Genomic DNA, 10,593 nt, shown 5'->3' on the forward strand with positions numbered 1-10,593 from the left:
AGTTTTCTGGTAGCATCTTTAGGATTCTCTATGTATAGTATCATGACATCTGCAAACAGTGACAGCGTTACTCCTACCCTTCCGATTTGGATTACTTTTATTTTTTTTTCTCTGATTGCTGCAGCTAAAATTTCCAAGCCTATGTTGAATAATAGTGGTGAGAGTGGGCAATCTTGTGTTGTTCCTGATCTTAGTGGAAATGGTTTCAGTTTTTCACCATTGAGAATGATGTGGGCTCTGGGTTTGTCATATATGGCCTTTATTATGTTGAGGTAAGTTCCCTGTATCCCTACTATCTGGAGGGTTTTTTTCCATAAATCAGTGTTTAATATTGTCCAAAGCTTTTTCTGCATGTTTTGAGAAGACCATATGGTTTTTATCCTTCAATTTGTTTATATGGTGTATCACATTGATTGATTTGTGTGTATTGAAGATTCCTTGCATTCCTGGGATAAACCCCACATGATCATGGCACATAATCCTTTTAATGTGTTATTGGATTCTGTTTGCTAGTATTTTGTTGAGGATTTTTGCATCTATGTTCATCAGTGATATTGGCCTGTAGTTTTCTTTCTTTGTGACATCTTTGTCTGGGTTTGGTATCAGGGAGATGGAGGCCTCGTAAAATGCATTTGGGAGTGTTCCTCCCTCTGCTAGATTTTGGAAGAGATTAAGAAGGATAGGTGTTAGCTCTTTTCTAAATGATTGATAGAATTCACCTCTGAAGCCATCTGGTCCTGGGCTTTTTTTTGTTGGAAGATTTTAAATCACAGTCTCAATTTCAGTGCTTGTGATTGGTCTGCTTATTTTTTCTATTTCTTCCTGATTCAGTCTCAGAAGATTGTGCTTTTCTAAGAATTTGTCCATTTCTTCCAGGTTGTCCAGTTTACTGGCATATAGTTTCTTGTGGTGAACTCTCGTGATCCTTTGTACTTCTGCAGTGTCAGTTTTTATATATCCCTTTTCATTTCTACTTCTATTGATTTGTGTCTCTTCCCTTTTTTTCCTGATGAGGCTGGTTAATGATTTATCAGTTTTCTTTATCTTCTCAAAGAATCACCTTTCAGTGTCACTGATCTTTGCTATTATTTCCTTCATTTTTTTCATTTATTTCTGATCTGATCTTTATGTTTTCTTGCTTTCTCCTAACTTTGGTGTTTTTTTGTTCTTTTGTCTGTAATTCCTGTAGGTGTAAATTTCAGTTGTTTGTTTGAGATGTTTCTTGTGTCTTGAGGTAGGATTGTATTGCGGTAAACTTCCCTCTTAGAAGTGCTTTTGCTGCATCCCAAAGGTTTTGGGTTGTTGTGTTTTCATTGTCATTTATTTCTAGGTATTTTTTGATTTCCTCTTTGATTTCTTCAGTGATCTCTTGGTTATTTTTTTAACATGTTTATTGGAGTTTAATTGCTTTACAATGGTGTGTTAGTTTCTGGTTTATAACAAAGTGAATCAGTTATACATATACATATGTTCCCATATGTCTTCCCTCTTGCGTCTCCCTCCCTCCCACCCTCCTTATCACATCCCTCTAGGTGGTCACAAAGCACCGAGCTGATCTCCCTGTGCTATGCAGCTGCTTCCCACTAGCTATCTATTTTACGTTTGGTAGAGTATGTATGTCCATGCCACTCTCTCACTTTTTCACAGCTTACCCTTCCCCCTCCCCATATCCTCAAGTCCATTCTCTTGTAGGTCTGTATCTTTATTCCCGTCTTACCCCTAGGTTCTTCATGATCTTTTTTTTCTTAGTTTCCATATATATATATGTGTTAGCATACGGTATTTGTTTTTCTCTTTCTGAGTCACTTAACTTGTATGACAGACTCTAGGTCCATCCACCTCACTAAAAATATCTCAATTTCGTTTCTTTTTATGGCAGAGTAAAGTTCCATTGTATATATGTGCCACATCTTCTTTATCCATTCATCTGTGGATGCTTTTTTATGGCTGAGTAATATTCCATTGTATATGTGTACTACATCTTATTTAACCATTCATCTTTCGATGGACAGTTAGGTTGCTTCTATGTCCTTGCTATTGTAAATAGAGCTGCAATGAACATTTTGGTACATGACTCTTTTTGAATTATGGTTTTCTGTGGGTATATGCCCAGTAGTGGGATTGCTAGGTCATATGGCAGTTCTATATTTAGTTTTTTAAGGAACCTCTATACTGTTCTCCATAGTGGCTGTATCAATTTACATTCTCACCAGCAGTGCAAGAGTGTTCCGTTTTCTCTATGCCCTCTCCAGCATTTGTTGTTTCTAGATTTTTTGATGATGGCCATTCTGACCGGTGCGAGATGATATCTCATTGTAGTTTTGATTTGCATTTCTCTACTGATTAACGGTGTTGAGCATTCTTTCATGTGTTTGTTGGCAATCTGTATATCTTCTGTGGAGAAATGTCTTTTTATGTCTTCTGCCCATTTTTGATTGGGTTTTTTTTTTTATTATTGAGCTGCATGAGCTGCTTGTAAATCTTGGAGATTAATTCTTTGTGAGTTGGTTCATTTGCAAATATTTTCTCCCATTCTGAGGGCTGTCTTTTGGTCTTGATAATTTTTTGAATTATGGTTTTCTGTGGGTATATGCCCAGTAGTGGGATTGCTAGGTCATATGGCAGTTCTATATTTAGTTTTTTAAGGAACCTCTATACTGTTCTCCATAGTGGCTGTATCAATTTACATTCTCACCAGCAGTGCAAGAGTGTTCCGTTTTCTCTATGCCCTCTCCAGCATTTGTTGTTTCTAGATTTTTTGATGATGGCCATTCTGACCGGTGCGAGATGATATCTCATTGTAGTTTTGATTTGCATTTCTCTACTGATTAACGGTGTTGAGCATTCTTTCATGTGTTTGTTGGCAATCTGTATATCTTCTGTGGAGAAATGTCTTTTTATGTCTTCTGCCCATTTTTGATTGGGTTTTTTTTTTTATTATTGAGCTGCATGAGCTGCTTGTAAATCTTGGAGATTAATTCTTTGTGAGTTGGTTCATTTGCAAATATTTTCTCCCATTCTGAGGGCTGTCTTTTGGTCTTGATAATGGTATCCTTTGCTGTGCAAAAGTTTTAAATTTCATTAGGTCCCATTTGTTTATTTTTGTTTTTATTTCCATTTCTCTAGGAATTGGGTCAAAAAGGATCTTGCTTTGATGTATGTCACAGAGTGTTCTGCCTAAGTTTTCCTCTAAGAGTTTGATAGTGTCTGGCTTTACATTTAGGCCTTTAATCCATTTTGAGTTTATTTTTGTGTATGGTGTTAGGGAGTGTTGTAATTTCATACTTTTACATGTACCTGTCCAGTTTTCCCAGCACCACTTATTGAAGAGGTTGTCCTTTCTCCACTGTATATTCTTGTCTCCATTATCAAAGATAAGGTGACCATATGTGCCTCGGTTTATCTCTGGGCTTTCTATACTGTTCCATTTATCTATATTTCTGTTTTTGTGCCTGTACTGTACTGTCTTGATTACTGTATCTTTGTAGTATAGTCTGAAGACAGGGAGCCTGATTCCTCCAGCTCCAGTTTTCGTTCTCAAGATTGCTTTGGCTATTCAGGGTCTTTTGTGTTTCCATACAAATTGTGAAATTTTTTGTTCTAGTTCTGTGAAATATGCCAGTGGTAGTTTGATAGGGATAGCATTGAATCTGTAGATTGCTTTGGGTAGTAGAGTCATTTTCACAATGTTGATTCTTCCAATCCAAGAATATGGTATATCTCTCCATCTGTTTTTGTATCATGTTTAATTTCTTTCATCAGTGTCTCATCCTTTTCTGCATAGGTCTTTTGTCTCCTTATGTAGCTTTATTCCTAGGTATTTTATTCTTTTTGTTGCAGTGTTAAATGGGAGTGTTTTCTAAATTTCAGTTTCAGATATTTCATCATTAGTGTATAGGAATGCCAGATATTTCTGTGCATTAATTTTGAATCCTGCTACATTATGAAATTCACTGATTAGCTCTAGTAGTTTTCTGGTAGCATCTTTGGGATTCTCTAGGTAGAGTATCATGTCATCTGCAAACAGTGACAGCTTTACTTCTTCTTTTTGTTAATATGGTGTATCACATTGATTGATTTGTGTATATTGAAGAATCCCCGCATTCCTGGAGTAAACACTACTTGATCATGGTGTATGATCCTTTTAATGTGCAGTTGGATTCTGTTTGCTAGTATTTTGTTGAGGATTTTTGCATCTATGTTCATCAGTGATATTGGTCTGTAGTTTTGTTTCTTTGTGACATCTTTGTCTGGTTTTGGTATCAGGGTGATGGTGGCCTCTTAGAATGAGTTTGGAAATGTTCCTGCCTGTGCTATATTTTGGAAGAGTTTGAGAAGGATAGGTGTTAACTCTTATCTAAATGTTTGATAGAATTCACCTGTGAAGCCATCTGGTGCTGGGCTTTTGCTTGTTAGATTTTTTTTAACATCTTTATTGGAGTATAATTGCTTTACAATGGTGTGTTAGTTTCTGCTTTACAACAAAGTGAATCTGTTATACATATACATATTTTGCCATATCTCTTCCGTCTTGCATCTCCCTCGCTATCCCACCCCTCTAGATGGTCATAAACCACCTAGCTGATCTCCCTGTTCCATGCAGCTGCTTCCCACTAGCTATCCACCTTACGTTTGGTAGTGTATATACGTCCATGCCACTCTCTCGCTTCGTCACAGCTTACCCTTCCCCCTCCCCATATCCTCAAGTCCATGCTCGAGTAGGTCTGTGTTTTATTCCCATCCTACCCCTAGTCTCTTCATGACATTTTTTTTCTTAGATTCCATATATATGTGTTAGCATACTGTATTTGTTTTTCTCCTTCTGACTTACTTCACTCTGTATGACAGAGATCAAGTACATCCACCTCACTACAAATAACTCAGTTTCATTTCTTTATATGGCTGAGTAATATTCCATTGTATATATGTGTCACAGCTTCTTTATCCGTTCATCTGTTGATGGACACTTAACTTGCTTCCATGTCCTCGCTATTCTGAATAGAGCTGCAATGAACATTTTGGTATATGACTCTTTATGAATTATGGTTTTCTTTTCTTTTTTTTTTTATGGTTTTCTCAGGGTATATGCCCAGTAGTGGGATTGCTGGGTCATATGGTAGTTGTATTTGTAGTTCTTTAAGGAACCTCCATACTCTTCTCCATAGTGGTTGTATGAATTTACATTCCCACCAAAACTGCAAGAGGGTTCCCTTTTCTCCACACCCTCTCCAGCATTTGTTGTTTCTAGATTTTTTGATGATGGCCATTCTGACTGGTGTGAGATGATATCTCATTGTAGTTTTGATTTGAATTTCTCTAATGATTAATGACTTTGAGCATTCTTTCATGTGTTTGTTGGCAATCTGTATATCTTTTATGGAGAAATGTCTATTTAGGTCTTCCCATTTTTGGATTGGGTTGTTTTTTTTTTTTTGGTATTGAGCTGTATAAGTTCCTTTTAAAATTTGGAGATTAATCTTTTGACAGTTGCTTCATTTGCAACTATATTCTCCCGTTCTGAGGATTGTCTTTTGGTCTTGTTTATGGTATCCTTTGCTGTGCAAAAGCTTTTAAGTTTCATTAGGTCCCATTTGTTTATTTTTGTTTTTATTTCCATTTGTCTAGGAGGTGGGTCAAAAAGGATCTTGCTGTGATTTATGTCATAGAGTGTTCTGCCTATGTTTTCCTCTAAGAGTTTGTTAGTGTCTGGCCTTACATTTAGGTCTTTAACACATTTTGAGTTTATTTTTGTGTATGGTGTTAGGGAGTGTTCTAATTTCATACTTTTACATGTCCCGTTCCAGTTTTCCCAGCACCACTTATTGAAGAGGATGTCTTTTCTCCACTGTATATTCTGCCTCCTTTTGTTGGAAGATTTTTAATCTCAGTTTCAATTTCAGTGCTTGTGATTGGTCCTTTCATATTTTATATTTCTTCCTGGTTAGTCTCGGCAGGTTTTGCATTTCTAAGAACTTGTTCATTTCTTCCAGGTTGTCCATTTTATTGGCATAGTGTTTCTTGTAGTAATCTCTCATGATTCTTTGTACTTCTACAGTGTCAGTTGTTACTTCTCCTTTTTCATGTCTAATTCTATTGATTTGAGTCTTCTCCCTTTTTTTCTTGATGAGTCTGGCTAAAGGTTTATCAATTTTGTTTATCTTCTCAAAGAACCAGCCTTTAGTTTTATTGATCTTTGCTATTGTTTCCTTCATTTCTTTTCATTTATTTCTGATCTGATCTTTATGATTTCTTTCCTTCTGCTAAATTTGGGGGTTTTTTTGTTCTTATTTCTCTAATTGCTTTAGGTGCATGGTTAGGTTGTTTATTTGAGATGTTTCCTGTTTCTTAAGGTAGGATTGTATTGCTATGGATTTCCCACTTCGAATTGCTTTTGCTGCATCCCACTTGTTTTGGGTCGTCGTGTTTCCATTGTCATTTGTGTCTAGGTATTGTTTGATTTCCTCTTTGATTTCTTCAGGGACCACTTGCTTATTAAGTAATGTATTGTTTAGCCTCCATGTGTTTTTGTATATTTTACAGATATTTTCTTAATTTTTATTTATTTTTGCTGTGTTGGGTCTTCGTTTGTGTGCAAGGGCTTTCTCTATTTGTGCAAGTGGTGGCCACTGTTCATCGCGGTGCGTGGGCCTCTCACTGTCGCGGCCTCTCTTGTTGTGTATCACAGGCTCCAGACCCACAGGCTCCATAGTTTTGGCTCACAGGCTTAGTTGCTCTGCACCTTGTGAGATACTCCCAGACCAGGGCTCAAACCCGTGTCCCCTGCATTAGCAGGCAGATTCTCAAACACTGTGCCACCAGGGAAGCCCGAGATATTTTCTTGTAGTTGATATCTAGTCTCAACGCGTTGTATTTGGAAAACATACTTGATATGATTTCAAATTTTGTAAATACTCCAAGGCTTCATTTGTGACCCAAGATGTGATATATCCTGGAGAATGTCCATGAGCACTTGAGCAGAAAGTGTATTCTGTTGATTTTGGATGGAATGTCCTATAAATATCAATTAAGTCCATCTTGTTTAATGTATCATTCATCTGCTGAATTCTCTTAGCTTTTGCTTGGCTGCCAAGGTTTTAATTTCTCTATCGAATCTGAATGAGATCCTTGCTGGGTAGAATAATCTTGGTTGTAGCTTCTTCCCCTTCATCACTTTAAATATGTCCTGCCACTCCCTTCAGGCTTGCAGTTTCTGCTGAAAGATGAGCTGTTAAGCTTATGGGGATTCCCTTGTATGTTATTTTCTTTTTTTCCGTTTGTGCTTTTAATATTTTTTCTTTTTTTAAAGTTTTTGATAGTTCGATTAATATGTGTCTTGGTGTGTTTCTCCTTGGATTTATCCTGTATGGGACTCTCTGCACTTCCTGGACTTGATAGACTATTTCCTTTCACATGTTAGTGAAGTTTTCAACTACAACCTCTTCAAATATTTTCTCAGACCCTTTCTTTTTCTCTTCTTCTTCAGGGACCCCTATAATTCGAATGTTGGTGTGTTTAATATTTTCCCAGATGTCTCTGAGACTGTCCTCAATTCTTTTCATTCTTTTTTCTTTATTCTGCCCTGTGATAGTTATTTCCACTATTTTATCTTCCATGTCACTTATGCGTTCTTCTGCCTCAGTTATTCTACTATTGATTCCTTCTAGAGAATTTTTAATTTCAGTTATTTTGTTGTTCATCATTCCTTCTTTGTGTTTTAGTTCTTCTAGGTCCTGGTTAAACGTTTCTTGTATTTTGTCCACTCTATTTTGAAGACTTTGGATCATCTTTACTATCATTGCTCTGAAATCTTTTTCAGGTAGACTGCCTACTTCCTCTTCATTTATTTGGTCTGGTGGGTTTTTATGTTACTCCTTCTTCTGCTGTGTGTTTCTCTGTTTTCTCATTTTGCTTAACTTACTGTGTTAACTTAGTATGACTTTAGACAGCCTCTCTGCTAATGGGTAGGATTATGTGCGTATCTTGCTTATTGTTTGGCATGGGGCATCCAGTGTTTGAGTTTCCTGGTTGTTGGGTGTAGCTGGGTCCCAATGTTGAGATGGAGATCTCCAGGATAGCTCTCGCTAATTAATATTATGTGTGGCTTGGAAGTCTCTGGTGGGCCAATGTCCTGGACTCGGCTCTCCCACCTCCGAGGCTCAGTCCTGACTCCAGGCTGCAGCACCAAGACCCTGCCAGCCACCAGTCTCACAAGAAAAGGCAGAAAGTAAAGGCAAAATTATAATAATAAAATTTTTTAAAAATTTAAAAAGAAGAGAGTAACCAAACCAATAAACAAATCCACCAATGATAACAAGCACTAAAAAGTAAACTAAGATAAATGTAAAACTCAGAAACAAATCTGTTGCAGAAAGCAAACCCCAAGTCTACAGTTGTTCCCAAAGTCCACTGCTTCAATCTTTGAAACATTTGTTGTCTGTTCAAGTATTCCCAGATGCAGGGTTTATGAAGTTGATTTCAGGGATTTAATCCACTGCTCCTGAGGCTGCATGGAGAAATATCCCTTTATCGTCTTTGTTCGCCCAGCTCCTGGGTTCACCTTCGATTTTGGCCCTGTCTCTGCATGTAGGTCCCCTTCAGGCATCTGTTCCCCACCCAGACAGGGTTAAGGCAGCATCTAATTAGGGCTCTCTTGCTCACTCAGGCTGCGGAGAGGGAGGGGTACAGTAGTCATAATTGAGATGCGGGGCAAGCCTGAAGTGACAGAGGCCAGAGTGACATTGCCACAGCCTGAGGTGTGCCATGTATCTCCCAGGGAAGTTGTCCCTGGATCTCGGGACCCAGGCAGTGGTGTCCTACACAGGATCCCGGAGGGGTGTGGGTAATGACCTGTGCTTGCACACAGGATTATTGGTGGCAGTGGCAGCAGTGTTAGCATTTCATGCCCGTTTTTGTGATCTGAGCTGATAGCTGTGGTTCATGCCCGTCTCTGAAGCTCACTTAGGCAATGCTCTGCCTTCTGTGGGCACATGTGGAAGGAATCCCTTTTCTTCGTGCACCCCAGAACAATGGTCTCTTGCCTCTTCGGCAGGTCCAGACTTTTTTCCATACTCCCTCCCAGCTAGTTGTGGCACACTGGCCTCCTTCAGGCTGTCTTCACACAGTGAACCGCAGTAGTCTCCCTGGGATGTGATTTCCAAAGCTGGAGCCTCATCACCCTTTGCCCACCCACCATGGTGGGTGAGCAGACAATTGCCTCAGGTTGGTGAGTGCTGGTTGACACTGATCCTCTGTGCAGGAATCTCTCTGCTTTTCCCTCTGTACCCATATTGCTGAGTCCCAGGGAGACTACTGGGGTTGGCTGTGTGATGACCGCCTGAAGGGGGCTAGTGTGCCACAACTACCTGGGAGGGAGTCCTGAGATCTAGGGACAACGTCCCTGGGAGAATACATGGCACACCTCAGGCTGTGGCAATGTCACGCCAGCCTCTGTCACCACAGGCTTGCCCCACAATGCAATTATGACTACTGTACCCCTCCCTCTCCGCAGCCTGATTGAGCAAGAGAGCCCTAATTAGACGCTGCTTTAAGTCCTTCCCATCTGGGTGGGGAACAGAAGCCTGAAGGGGACCTACATGCAGAGGCAGGGCCAAAATCGAAGCTGAACACCAGGAGCTGGGCGAACAAAGAAGACAAAGGGATATTTCTCCATGCAGCCTCAGGAGCAGTGAATTAAATCTCCACAATCAACTTGATAAACCCTGCATCTGTGAAATAACTGAATAGACAAGGAATGTTTCAAAAATTGAAGCAGTGGACTTTGGGAGCAACTGTAGACTTGGGGCTTGCTTTCTGCAATGGATGTGTTTCTGAGTTTTACATTTATCTTAATTTAGTTTTTAGTGCTTGTTATCATTGGTGGATTTGTTTATTGGTTTGGTTGCTCTCTTTTCTTTTAATTTTATTATTACTATTTTGCCATTACTTTCTTCCTTTTCTTATGAGACTGGTGGCTGGTAGGGTCTGGGTGCTCCAGCCAGGTGTCAACCCTGAGCCTTGGAGGTTGGAGAGCCGAGTCCAGGACATTGGACCACAAGACACCTCCCCACCACACATAATATCAATCAGTGACAGCTCTCCCAGAGATCTCCATCTCAACACTAAGACCCAGCTCCACCCAGCGGCCAAAAAGTTCCAATGCTGTATGCCCCATGCCAAAAAACTAGCAAGATATGAACACAATCCCACCCATTAGCAGAGAGGCTGCCTAAAGTCATACTAAGTTCACAGACACCCTAAAACACCACTGGACACGGCCTTGCCCACCAGAAAGACAAGATCCAGCCCACCTACCAGAACACAGGCACCAGTCTCCTCCACCAGGAAGCCTACACAACCCACTGAACCAACCTAAACCACTGGGTGCAGATGCTTAAAACAATGGGAACTAAGAACCAGCAGCCTGCGAAAAGGAGACCCCAAACACAGTAAGTTAAGCAAAATGAGAAGACAGAGAAACACACAGCAGATGAAGGAGCAAGGTAAAAACCCACCAGACCAAAGAAATGAAGAGGAAATTGGTAGTCTACCTGAAAATAATTCAGGATAATGATAATAAAGATGATCCAAAATCTT

This window comes from Physeter macrocephalus, chromosome 21 (assembly GCF_002837175.3).
Source record: "Physeter macrocephalus isolate SW-GA chromosome 21, ASM283717v5, whole genome shotgun sequence".
Classification (NCBI taxonomy): Eukaryota; Metazoa; Chordata; class Mammalia; order Artiodactyla; family Physeteridae; genus Physeter; species Physeter macrocephalus.